Source organism: Camellia sinensis, chromosome 10 (genome assembly GCF_055761805.1).
Source record: "Camellia sinensis isolate YWXY chromosome 10, ASM5576180v1, whole genome shotgun sequence".
Lineage (NCBI taxonomy): Eukaryota > Viridiplantae > Streptophyta > Magnoliopsida > Ericales > Theaceae > Camellia > Camellia sinensis.
Window position 1 is genome coordinate 117,937,296 of NC_138970.1, and position 15,013 is coordinate 117,952,308.

At 33.3% G+C, this 15,013-nt stretch overlaps 1 long non-coding RNA gene across 1 annotated transcript; it reads left to right on the forward strand.

Annotated features, from left to right (window-relative positions):
- The first annotated feature begins 10,892 nt into the window (after positions 1–10,892).
- LOC145801706 (uncharacterized) lies at positions 10,893–11,432 on the forward strand. The gene is made up of 2 exons (XR_014343351.1): positions 10,893–11,062; positions 11,166–11,432. It is a non-coding gene; the product is annotated as an uncharacterized LOC145801706 (long non-coding RNA).
- The last annotated feature ends 3,581 nt before the right edge of the window (positions 11,433–15,013 follow it).

Genomic DNA, 15,013 nt, shown 5'->3' on the forward strand with positions numbered 1-15,013 from the left:
TTTTATATCTTCGATCACATTCTTAATTGGCATATCAGGTTCATTCTGCATACAACAATAAAATATGAGTTGGATTATCTGGGTGTGAACACTATAAACAAACAAATATGTATATATATGTAAACATTTATTTTTTATACTAACCGCAACTTGTCCCAAAATATGAGAAGCAATGTAACTGGAGCTAATATTAGTGTGGTCCCTGTTCATTCGTGGGTATAAACAATGGTGAGGACCCCTGTACTGCTTTATTTCAAAAAGACCATGTTTCCTACTAAGAGATGCACGCAACCACCAACTGCAGTCGTGTTTGCAAGCAGACACCCAAAGGTTTTGCTTGGAGGTTACGACCTTATACTCTCGATTATTTGTTGCATGGTACAATTTCACAACATGTAGAAGTTGCTTCTTATCAACAAAAATCATTCCTCTGTCCAACTCTGGATTTTCAGCGCTCCAGATCCGGTTACGGGGAACGACATCACGGGTACTAATGTCAAAATCACCACCCATGTGAATGTTGTCATAGAAAGGGATTTCAACTCTAGGTGGAATGAGGGCATTTTCAGGGTCAACGGGGGCCTGGGCGTCATATTCATCATCATCATCTGATCCGCCTAATAAATTTTCTTCATCGCACATTTTATTGTCGTCATCGTTTAGGGCGACATCAGGACCATACATGTCACTGTGAGCAAACTGCACCTCGTTCATTGTTTCAGCCATATTACCAGCAACTTCAACCGGAGTGGTATGATAGCTGCATGTGGGCACATCTTGTGTGTTATTGTCAACTTCATAATCATATCCACCACGTGAACTTGATTCTACACCATGGCCCTGAAATGACTGTTGTGTGTAGCACAGTGGATAACATTGACCTGATTCATACATAGGAGACTGAAACGCTGTTTTGTCAATTCCATGCATCAGCAATGTAGTGAACGGACGAGAATCCATTTGTGTCATGTTCGGGATATTGTGTACAACCTCTTTATCAATGTAGACTTCCGAACAATTTGGTGCTTGAAAACTTGCACTGATACTTAATATGGTGTTCAACGCCTCATCGTCATTGATCGGTAATATCTTGTATTTGTTGTGCATTTGTCACTGGCGATAAGGATATCTTCATTTGAAGGTCAATCGGACACTTTCCCCGTAACTTGCCACCTTTGACATAAACATCTCCTCCAAATTGCTAAGCGTGGTGCCAATTTGCACCACATATATCCCTTTCGGCTCAGCATCATATGAGACGCCTTCATCGGGATCCCGAATTATGTTTTCCCCCCAATAGAAAATAATTGGAACAGTGTCCATATACTTGCTTCAATTAAGACAAAAAAAATTAAAATAGCAACAATATACTTATATCTCCTTGTACTTGTAAAAGAATTATATGAATTTTAACTCATTCAATTACAATTACTTGTGATGCAAAAACTTTATTTAAATAATCAGCAATTGTAATCCAACAAGCAGTATTGATTTTTGAATTAAAATATGAGTTAAAATAATGATAATGCTTTAGATTTTTTAGCTTTTTAAGAAACAAAGCTTACAACACATACAAAATTAACATCATGTTCTTCTGTTATGCTTTTTACATTATTTATTATGATTAAGATCATGCTCTTGTGCACATTAAAACAAATTCAGCTAAGTTTTAGGTCTGAAAATCTTTTATTAATTTTGGATTAATTTTGTATAAATTATAAAAAAAATGATTATAAATTATAAAGTAACAACATTTGTAATCATTAAATAAATATAATTGATGTAAGTTGATTTAGATAATTGATAAATTATAAATCTAAGTAATTTACATAAACTTATGAGTGTAAGTTGTTAATCTTGTTACTTTGAGTGTAGGTAAATTTATGAGTGTAGGAAAATCCAACAATCTTATGAGGTAGGTAAACTTATGAGTGTAGGTAAACCTAACTTTACATCAAAGTAACAACCTACATCAAAGTAACAATATTTCTAATTTACCTAAATTTCTAATCATTACATAAATTATGAGTGTAGGTTGTGAGTTTATATAAATTATATAGTGTTGGTAAACTTTATTTATACATAAAGAAATTTGATTTATACATGTTCATGACCACGCTTGTAAGTAAAATATGTAAAAACGTGTTTTTAAAGCACATTTTGAATAAAAATTCAAAACCAGCACTCACTCTTATTTGTCACAGACACTCACACTCTCTCTGTATCTCTCTCTCTGACACACACACCCACAACACTCACACTCACATGAAACATATATAATTTTTAATATATATAAATTTTATTTCATAAAATTCAGAACAATTAATTTTTTTTTAATTTAATTTTTCTTTTCAAATAATTTATTTTATAACTGTCATAAACATAAACCTCAGGGGTGTCAATGTAATTTACCTAAATAAAAAAATTACATTTTAAGAATTAAAGTAAAAAAATAATCATTTTATATAGTTGATTATTATTTGCTATTATCAATTATTATTATATATATTTAATATTGGTCTGAATTTTACAAAATAAAATTTATATATATTAAAAATTATATATGTTTGATGTGAGTGTGAATGTTGTGGGTGTGTGTGTCAGAGAGAGGGATAGAGAGAGTGTTTGTGAGTCTCTGTGACAAACAAGAATGAGTGCTGGTTTTGAATTCTTTGTTGAATTTTTACATTTTGCTTAGAAGTGATTTTTATCCACGGGTCAACAGTAAAACCGTTGTTTGCAACCACGTTTTCTGAAGATAGAAAGAATTACTTAACAAAAGCATGGTTATGTATAAATCAAATTTCCTTAATCAGATTTACTTTAAATAAATAATTACTTCAAAATTTATGTATAAACAAAATTTTCTTAAAAGCGTGATTGTAACCTAGACAGATATACCAATAATTTTGAATACAAAGACATTACGAAGATTCTTCTTTTATTTTTCTGTTCATATAATTTTAAACTATAATTTGTATCAAGTATTGTATTTATTCAGTGCGATTGGACAAAATTGGACAAGTCATACAAAAATCTTAAATCAGCGTGTAGCTTTTTCTATGAAATTATTATTTTTTTCATTGAGTTCAAATAACTCGACTCATTTTGTATGACTTGTTCTTAATTTTTATTTTAAACATTGTTCACATCATTTTTTAAAAGTGGTGGTCCAATTAGTGAGATTTATGGACACTTAAAGACAAGTTACTTTTATTTGCTCAAGCTTCTGCCAACAGGGACCTTAATGACAAAGTTATTTGGTAGGTTATTTCCTATGACATTATTCCCTAACTTAGGGAAATAACCTCATACGAAATAACGTAGGAAATAACTTAGGGAAATAACGTAAGAAATAACATAAATAAAAAATTAATGAGCTCTCATAATTTTAAGCAATATAAAAAACATAACAAAAAAATTATCGACCTGAATCGAGTTAAACTTGAGTTTCATTAATATTAATGAGCTCTCATTATGTGTTAAAAATTAGGTATGCTCCTTTCAGATCTCAAGTAGAACTCTCAGTATGTGTCATGTTTATAGGTATTAATTGAGATTTGTCGGATCAATGTGGAAGGCACGTTTGGTGTGGATTGTAAGATTAGTCGATAAATACGTAAACTGATTCAGACATCCGACTATTATAAAAAGTTAAAACTTAATTGAATAAACATAATGCAGGCGCATAGAGAACAACTCAATTGGATAATTCAAGTGGGTAAAAATTATCGAGAATGACTCATTTTATAAATCAAGAATGACTCATTTTATAAATCAAATATTTTAATTTTTTCAAACATAATTCTTAAACAATTTTTTTTTTTTTTTTTTTTTTATATCAAATGTTTTCATAATAGCATTTTCCATGATGACTTGAAAGTTCTCGTTTGCCAAAGAGGTAAAAACTAATTTTTTGACTTCTAATTTTTTGTGCATCAAATTATTTGACCCCTAATGTTTATATCAATTTTGTTGTGGATCACTTCTAAAAAGTCATTTATTTATATCAAATTTATAAAAGGGAATGTCATGAAATTTAAGGAGGAAAAACTCGAAAATGAAATTCAACCCTAAATGGGCCATGAAATTCAAGTAAACTATACTTTTTATATTTAACCACGATTAGATTTGAATTTAGTGCATAAATTTAGTCAAACCAATTTTTCTTATCGTAGGGGCACGTCGCATCAATGGCATATTTTAAAGTTTTCTTTCTTTTTTGTTTTTGTTTTTTGGGTCAACATTCTAAGTAGTTAGATTTTTAATTTGTTAATAAAATTTTAGTGTACTACTTAAAGGGTCACCCATAGAAAATATTAACAATCACAATCACTCTTTAAAAAAATGTAATAAGAAAAAGAAAGAAGGCCTACACCGACATAAAATTCAATTATCTGACTTTTCTATTTTGCTATATCCCTATCTCCAAAATATATATATATATATATATATATATATATATATATATATATATATATATATATATATATATATATTTGTTCCTGGCCAAAATTCTGAGAAAACTTCCATAACAATTTATTATCACAAATTTTGTTCCTTACTTTCCAATTTCTTATTCTTACTTAAAAAATTGAAATTTAGAACAAAATTTTTTTTGTTACTTTATTAATTTTAAGTTATTACTACTCCACAGCACCTAATTAATAATAATTTTTACAGTCAAATTAACGTTTCTCTTTCTTATGTAATTAATTAACAGCATTAAAATTATTGTAAATATTTAGTTACACTTTAGCTGCATAGGACTAAGGTAATTTATTGGAATGAAAATAAAAAGGGAATGGCATGATTATTCCTTAAATATGTTTTGATTAAAAAGAAAAATTTGTAGAAAGTGAAAGTGAAAGTGAAAGTGAAAGAAAAAAAAAATAATAATTTGGAAATTTTGAAAGAAAGGGATAGAAAATTTTGAAATTTTAATTATAGATAATTTTTGTGTAGACAAAATTAGATTTTCTTGTGTTTTGCCATGTTTTTTTCTAATAAATTATAAAGTTAGTTACGATAATAATATACAAGAAAATTATTATTATTATAAACCCTAACCCTAACCCTAATTTAAGATTTAAGATTTCACATTCAACAGATTATCTATAATTAAAATTCAACAAATTATCTATTATTAAACACATTCAACAAATTCAACAAATTATCTATAATTAAACACATTCAACAAATTATCTATAATTAAAATTGAACACATTCAACATTCACATTCAACAAATTATCTATAATTAAAATTTCACAAATATAAACCCTAACCCTAATTTATTATTTCTGATTTCACAACATTTTATTCACAAATATAAACCCTAACCCTAACCCCACATTCATGAACCCCAACCCTAATTTATTCACATTTTCACAAACACAAATGCAAACACAAATATAAACCCTAACCCTAACCCTAATTTATTCGCATTAAAGTAGATGATAGAAGTCATACCAACGATAGAAAGACAGTACTGAATCAGAGGGAGCTCGACAGAGAGAGAGCAGGGAGCACAGAGACAGAGAGAGAGGAGTCAGAGCGAGGGAGAGCTCTAGTAAGACCGAGAGAGAGACAGCAGGGAGCGAAGAAGAGGAAGAGAGGAAAGCGTGAATGCAAAACACGGGGTTGGGAGATGATATATAGGTTTTAAAATCGTGGTTGTAAACCACGATTTCACTTAATGAAAAAAGAATTTGCCAAAAAACGTGGTTTAGAAAAGCGATTTCAGAACAAATTTTTTTTGATAAAATCGTGGTTATAAACAGCGAGATCAGAACAAATTTTTTTTCATAAAAGCGTGGTTTTAAACAGCAAATTCAGAACAAAATTTCTTTGGATAAAATCGTGGTTTGTAACAGCGAGTTCAGAAGAAAAAAAATTAATTAAAAGCGTGTTTTGTAACCGCGATTTCTTAATTAAAAGCGTGTTTTGTAACCACGATTTTAAGATTTCCCCACTTCCACGCGAGAGAGGCGTATATGTGTTGAAATCGTGGTTCACAACCGCGATTTAGCCTATTTTGAGAATTCTTTCAGAACTAGGCCTAGTTTGGGAATTGACTTACTATTTTGGCTTATTTAGGGAAATGGCCCTGGAAAGTCTGGTGAAACTGAAGTCAAACCGTTGCAGATGATTTCAACGCAGATTACAGATCATGATTTGAGAGGCACAGAACTGTCAGACATTAGCGAGAAGCCTTTGGAGGACCAAGCTGTTCCAGAAGATCAACCAGCAAGGCCAAAACTGAGATGAAAAACCAGGAAAATTTAGGATCTGAAGTCAATCCATCTGGGGATTCCTGGTCCGATTCGTGCCTAGAATTCGCATTTAAGACACTTACAGGGGCACTAGCTGTAAGGGTCTCTCTCTCTCTCTCTCTATATATATATATATATGTATGTATGTATGTATATAATTGTTTTTAGATTCTGATGATTCTGATCTCTGTTATCGTTACTTTGTTCACAATTTTACTATGATTTGTTAATTTTCTAGAAATGTGTCCTTGATTGCTTTTAACAGTATGTGAAATAGAGTACAATTTCCATATATTAATCAGTTAGTGTGAGTTGAAACCCTAAATAATAATTTTGTATCTATCAAACTTGGCATTGATTGATTTTCAACTTCCTGGGGCAATGTTTTACATTTAATGGTGACATTTTGAACCAAATTAGTAGTTAGATGTTGAAACTTCAACAATATATTTTGATTTAAAATAGTTTGTGGTTGTGTTTTCTGATGTAGCACCAGTAGGAAGAAGAAGATTGGAGAAGGAGAGAAGAATAAACAGGGGATTACAAACTGTTATCAAATTTCTTAATGAATCAAAATTCAAATCATATAGTCTACTAAATCCATCACATGAAGTCCATATGTATAGACAAATCAAACTAATCCTGAACAAACTTGACTTCCCAAGTAAATAAAACTCCTAGATAAATAAAATTCCGAAATAAATAAAAATCTTAATCTTTATCCTCATCTAACTTATCTGTTCCGCATTGGATTCTTCTTGATGGTAGAAGTTGAAAGAAAATGATGTTATTTGTTATGAATTTTGTCTATTCAAGACTCAATGTGGTAAACCTTGTATGCTTTTACATTTTCTTTTTCCTTTTTTTCCTGGTTTCACTTTTTTTGTTGGATGTTAAATACTTTTTGGCTTTCATGTTCTTTTTCAATCTTTTTGTTTTTTTGGAAAAGGACTTCAGGTGGTAGATACTTAAAATATGATAGGAATTTGTTACACTTTATTCTTCTTTTAATGATCCTAAATTATTTCACTTCATTCTTTGTTGAAATTATATATTCAATTGTTTCTTCTATTGAACCTGTTTACAAAAGATATGATGCGGAGTATACCAAAACTGATACAGAACATGTTACAGTCTCTATCATCTCACTGATTTGTGTAACTTGTCCACCACAGGGTTATTGTAATTTCCTCCCCGAAGAAAAGTTGCTGCAAGCAGTCAAAGTTGGTTAGGTTGTTTATCTAAGTATGTTGCTTTTGTTGCTATTGCATTGTTACTATTTTGATTTTTAATGTTGTTTTTATATGAAGCCAAGTTCTGTAGTACCTGTTTCTCTTTGCCGTATTCATGTGGATTCTTAAATTTACTTGGCAATGGATGTTTACATTCCTCCAAATATGTTGTTGATCTCTTGTTCGATACTCGGTTGTCTGTAGGGTATTTTGATAAATGTGTATTGGGTTCATTTTGTTCTTGCATTTTTTTCCCTTCAATTTTATCTTATTTTGATCCATTGTTTGATTTTGTGCCAGTAATGAGTTACAAATAGTGATGTTTTGTTTTATAGAGAAATGTAAGTTGGTAGAGGCTTGAGGGCAAGAGAAAGTCTCTCTCTTTCTCCCCCTTCGCACACACGTGTGAGCACACACGTGTGAGCACACACGTACACCTCCTATGTTTTGTTTGACATAATATGGGCTGAGAGTAGTTTGATGAAGGTTGATATGTTAAAATGATCATGGAGGATCTTAGTGTCACTTTTCAGGCATTAGGTATCATAACTAAGGATATTGGTCCTGTGTACTTCAAGGAAAGCATCCTTCAATATGCTTAATGTAAGGATGTCTTTCCTACTGTCCATCTTCAAGCAGTTTGACCATGCTTAGTTTTCTCGAGTTTTATTTTTATTTTTATTTTTGCTTTTCACCCCCAATAATTTTGGAGAGAAATAGGCAAAGTTGGAATCAAAGCTTACATTTTTATTTAGTTACCAGAAGCCTTATGGATTATGGGACTTCTGAGGCACATGGCTGATGCCTTGATGCTTTTCAATCTTTAGAGAAGTTAGATATTTTCCTTGCATGGTAGTGGAAATTGGGGGGCCTCTTGCCTACTAAAAACAAAATTATTCCTCTTGTATGCTAGATTCCCCCCCCCCCCCCTCCCCTTGGAAAAGCTCTTACATAAAAGAATTTATTTTTATTCTTTTTGAGAGCTTAAGTGAAGTTTTCAAAATAAATTATATCAGGTGGGACTGCAAGTTATCTACTAGGAATGAATGGACGTATTGCAACTCAAGCAGATGAAACAAGCAACCCAATCAATGTGAAGAATCTATCTTTGGGTTGGATGATTGGTTTTCTCTTTCTTGTCAGCTTTGTTGGTCTGTTTTCAAGTGCCCCCCTTAGAAAGGTGTAATAATAATAGATTATTACAACAAACCAATTTTAATTTTAATAATATATTTTATTGATAAGCTTTTTAATTTGTAATTTTTTTTGAATTGTTTTTCCTCTACTCCTCAGATGATGATACTCAAGTACAAGTTAACATACCCTAGTGGAACTGCAACTGCCTACCTCATCAACAGCTTTCACACTCCTAAAGGAGCCAAACTAGCCAAGTAATTAATACTGTCTCTTACCCTAATCTTATTTAATGTATCTATTTAAAACTAAAATTGATATTATTTACCACACAATGTAACTATTTAGAACTAAAACTGATATTACTTACCACTTGGCCCTCATGAAGCATTAAGTTTGAGATTCAACTCCCATTTGAAAAAATTATTAGATAGTCTTGGAGCATCACATGGTAATACTCCTACCAATTATCAAATGTCATATCCCTTGTTGTTCTTCTATTACCGAACACTAAATTATAGGCTCCACTCATTCTACCAATCACAATATTCCTGGACACTACCTAGCCATGCCCCAAGACCACCACATAACTTCTCCTCCCATTGAGTGCTATCAATTGCTCAGGGACTATGCCTGCGAGCATAGTCGAAGATTTGCCTGACTCGCATGGAAGGAAATGCTTTGCGTGAGTCTTGAGATTAGTCGAGTACACCCAATGAATAGTTTGACCCTTCTATGGATAATGTAGGAAAAAAGAGAAGAAATATTTATACCACACTTTTTCTAACAAAAACAATTGACTTCTAACATTTAGGTTTATTCATATTCTTGATCTACAATTTTTCCTTTTCCTTTTACCTTTTTTTAAAATTTAAGTTGTGAGGGCTAGTGGGGGAAAATTATTAGAATTAGCATCTTGTTTATTTATTTTTTTAAATTTTTTTGGGAGCTAATGAGTTAATTAATTTGGATGCTGGAAACAAGTAATGATGCTATTCTATTCCCTCTGTGGTAGCTTTACTAATGCACTTTTTCAATGGTTCTTTGCTGCTGCTGATGGCTGTGGATTTAGTAACTTTCCCACCTTTGGTCTCAAAGCCTTTAGCCAAAGGTTAGCTCTTTCTCAACTTTTCCTAATAATCATTTTATTATTTTATTACTTACTGCTTGTTTAAGTAATATTAGTGAAAGGAAAATGATTTGAAAATGAATGATATTTTTAAATTTATGAGAATCATACATAAAAACTATGTTTATGTATCATTATTCTTATTGAAATTAGTGATAGGAGGATGGAATGTCCTTTGGGATGGAAGGCTTTATACCTTTTTGATACTGGCACACCATAACCTAATGTTTTCAAACTTAACCATGCCCAATTTAATGTTATTCAGTTGTTTTATGAATACCGAAAATTTTCAAAAAAATGTATTTATGACTCATCATTTGTCTCAAATTTGTATTTTTCTAACATGTGTAATTAGATATTTACCCATAAAGTGTATTAAGTAATTTGAGTTAATAAGGCCTGTTAATACCAAGGTGCCTAATTATTGTAAAAAATTATTATAGTCATTTTTTCTTTGATAAGTAACAACAGTAAAATGAGTAACACAAGTATATAGAAAAATAGAAACTTAACCACCACCACCACCACCACCACTAATAGCATAAACTTCATACACAAAAGAAAGGATTCAGAACAATAGATAAACAAACAGTGACTGGTGTGAACTTCAACATAAAGACAACAGGAAACATAGCATACAAATTTTATCGTTTTACATGTAGTTGGTGACATTAACAGTTGTCATTAAGCCATTTTGTTCTGAATTGATTCGCAAGGGTGTGTGCTTTGCTCTGAAACTTGATTGATTTTAAGATTTGATTGTGTGTTGTTTATTCGAGGATGAAACTTGATTGATTTTAAGATTTGATTGTGTGTTGTTTATTCGAGGAAGAAAAATAGAAAATGAATAAGAGAGCATGATCCTTCCTGTAACAAAATATCTTTGATAAATTACAACATTAATAAGTTGCCCATCAGTTCCAAATATTTTTTTAGATTATTGGTTTTACTTATGTCAAATAGAATATTGAAATATAGAAGTTGGAGAAAAGATGAGAGCATCTGCAATGGAGTGGCTAAAAATGTGTTTTATTGAGAATCTGTTTGACGTGGTTGTGATTCATGTGATGATTGTCAACATTTATACTATGCTCCTTGTGGCAGGTTCTGATGAATTCAACAAATGACAACCTGTGTGCTGTCAGCAAATTGCTACCTGTGGAGGACTGGTGAAACCTTATCTTCATTGATTGCTGGCCACTTTCCATCATTCAGTTCATCTTTGCCTCCCTTCAGCGATATAAGAAATGATACTTGTTGTCCAAGTCTTAAGACATTTGAAAGGGTGTGATCGGTAGGACTTTATCTTTTATAAGACTAGAACAATCTCTACAAATAGTTAGTTTATTCATATGCTTCTAGCGGTTTCTGAATTAATTTTTGTTTTCATTTTTCAGGTTAGAAATTCTTGGAGAGATACAAAATATGGTCAAAGAATTCAAGAACTTAGTTTTTTAAGTTTTTTCATTTTTTAATATATGTAAGCATGGTTTAAAACTTTTTATTTAATTTCTTTGTATATACTTTTGAACATATTTAATTTTCATTTATGAAATGTACGACGTTATTCTATTCAATATGTGGTTGTGATTCAAAGTATAGTATATAGTGTGTATTACATTCTTGAAATGCGCGTATAAAAATAATATTGATTATTCTTCAAATATGTCAATTTTTTTTTATTACAGGTTTTAAATGTTTTTAATCACACTTAAAAGATGTGATCTCAATGTTTTTAATCACTTAAAAGATGTGATCTAAATATTTTTAATCACACTTTAAAGATGTGATGAAAGTATTTTTTAATAACACTTAAAAAGTGTGATTAAAAATGATCCCTTTTAATCACACTCCCAAAGACCACACTTTAATAAAACTTAAAAGGTGTGATTAAAAAATATACATCACACCAAAAAAGTGTGATCTTTATCTGTATTTGTAGTAGTGCCACCTAAATATTTTATTTTGGGAAGTTTAGGAAACCCTGACTCGTTGCCTAAGGCCACATGTCCGTTATCACCAAAGTTGCCTCGGCTCGAGAACTTAGGTATGATTGGGGAAGGTCAATTCGTGAGCATGATATCTAGTTGTGAAAACATTATGCGTTCTTATTCCGGTTATTAGCCTAGATTTACTATGTGATGCGCACAGCATACAAGTATAGACTGGATCGCCTGAATTGGAACGAAACATCTCATGTTTGTTTTGAAAACGGTTTGCTACTCGCAAGTAGGCTAAAATGTGGATTTGCCACCCTCAGGTGGGCTTAGAAAATATGATCTTGCCACTATCTAGTGGGCTTAAAACTCACAGTCAATGCATTATTCCAATTCAGATAATCTAACCTTCACCCACAGGCATTCAGGCAATTATATCACATAAGCAGTTAGCCTCATGGTAAGCATGCTGTCATGGCAGTCACTCACACATATGCAAGGATGCTAAAGCATAAACACTTACCGAGTACTCCAAGCCAAAACAAAAGCTATGTTAGAAATTCGTGCATGATCCTAACTATGCTGAAATGCCTAATGCAACACATGCAAAAATGCAACTAGGTAGGCTCGGCTATTCTAAAAATAGCATGTGAAATGCAACAACTCGATACACGTATTCAAGTTGGAATTGAAGTACAATGCAGTTAGCATAATGCGCCGAGCCCAGTGCATGCAATACAGATGAATGATACAAACATGCTATCATAAGTATGCTAATTGAAACATGTCCTAATATAGCCATCATAAGCTGGTAAAGAAAAGGGAGAAAGACGTGGGGTTGGAAGACATACATCACACGCGCACACACTTATTACAGTTGTGCCCTCGCTCGAAGGGTCCGAATAAATGATACTGTCCGAATAAATAATTAAATATTACAAAACCCTAATTAATTAACAAATTAACTAGGAAAGCGGATAATCTAGCATGCAAGCCTATGGACTGCCTGAGCTCTGTTCCGAATGATGAAAGATGCATGCTTGAGTTGCCTGGCGCGGAAATCCATTGCGATGCCCCGATTCGCCTCTGTTTGTAATTAATCTCGGAATGTTGTGCAAGGCTCCGGAAGACTGTTGATTTCTGATTTGCTGCAACAGAGAGCAAGAAAAAGGCACAACAAATGTATGCATGACTACTTTTCAGGGAGTGTAGTCATTGATCCTCGTGCCACCAATCACGCATCTCGATGCATGATGGCCGAGGAGTCGAATTGCATGACTCGATGTGAAATGAATGCACATGAAAACAAAACAAGACCTAAACTCCATCATGGGTAATCCGGAGTGTCGGCGACCGGGAATTGAGACACGTTCCGTCACTCGGAGTACGAAACGTCCCTCGTTTCCAGTGCTTGGGCTAACTCCTATCCCAAACACAATGCAAATGAGATGGCATACACAATTCGACTAACATACAACCTAGCATACGCAATGCTATGAAATGGCATACACAATGCTCGATGTAACATGGCATACACAATGCTCTAACATGCAACCTAACGTACGCAGTGCTATGGACTGAAATGGTATACACAATGCACGATGGACTTACACCAACATGAGTGGACCTTAGCCACACTCACATCAGTGGCCATTAGATGCAAATGAGACAACCGAAATGCGTGCACACATGGACGAATACAAAGGACCGAACCTAAGGCATGTCATGCAACTCTAACAAGGCATAGCAAAGGATGAAACATGACATGGAATAGCATAAATTACAGCTCTGAAACAGCATGAAATATGGTCCCGAAACATGCAAATATGGCACACAATGCAAGCTAGGGGGCCTGGGTACCGAAACTAGTGAAGTGCGTTACACTAGAGGTACCCAAAGCAATGCACCAAAGGTGAAGCCAACCCTAAACAGACCCTAGGCCGGTCTGAAATAGTGGGAAATTGGCCTAAAATGATGACTCGGAATGCAACGAAATGGAGCTCATTCAATGGTCGGTAAATGGGGCATACAAGCCCGACTCTCAAACGCATTTAAGGAGATGAAAACATGGCAACATGGAATTCAAAAAAGCTCTAAAATGTGATGAATAATAGCTTCAAAACATGAACACACCTCAGTATATGCATGGAATGGATCTCAAAACTCAAAACTAAGCATGGACCTTGAACTACAAGCATTCAGAACTAACATCATTCAACCACAAGACCCAAAAACAGAGCTAGGGCAATCCAAAATAAGCACATTATCAGTTTAAGGAATGGCCAAAATACGCTAGAATCAGTGGCCTATTAAGCATGCAAAGAGAGCTAGTGAACCATGAGTTGTTCTACAACTATATGAAGCATATGAGGGCTCACCCAACCAGCCAAAAATAGAAGTATTTCATGCCAAAATATGCCCAAATAACCACTGGAACTCTGTCAATGCATACAAAAATGATGGGCTCCTTTAAAAGGCCAATAAGAGGGTTACTTTACACATACATGATAGACAAACAAAAGGGAAAAACCACCTCTGGAAATGAGTTATGACAGCCCTAAAACCTACCAAAAAGAGCCTGAAATTGGTCTAGGAAGCATGCAATGAAAGGTCCCTTTGAAAGGCCTTGAATGGGATTGTTCTACACATGCGTCATAGACATAAAATATGGTCAAAGAGACTCCGGACAGAGCTAAGGAAGACCTTGAAACTCACAAAATAGGGCCTGAAATGTGACTTCACAACATGCAAGATGGAGCCCCTTTGGAAGGCCAATAAAGCTAGTAAAGAGAACAAGGGGTGAGAGGGTCACCCCTCTCTAATTTTGAAGCTCAAAAACACATCTAAACCACTGAAAATCCACTAGATTTCAGTGGCTAAAAGTCCAAACCGAGGCCAATGCAAATGCTCACATGCAAGGCTCAAAACATGAGGAAATGAAGCATGGAAGGGGGAAGATGACACCAAACAGAAAAGAGTCCTTAAACAAATATGTTTAGAAGGTCAAAGCAAGACTTTTTCTAGTTTATTCCAAAGTCCAAAAATGCTTGAAAATAGGGCTAAGCAATGAAGCAAAATAATGCAAAAAAAAAAAAAGAAATAGAGGCTTATCCTTCTAGAGCTGACCCTCAACAACTTCTGGACCAAGGTAATGAGCCTTCAACCTCTGCAAATCGGTTCCAAGGTGGTTGGATGGATGGTGGAGGTGTTGTACTAGGAGGTGTAGTGCAAATGGCCAAGAATAATGGAGTTTTGGAGCTTGGAAGAGAGAGATATGGAGGGAAGTGTATGTATGCTCTAACAAAAAG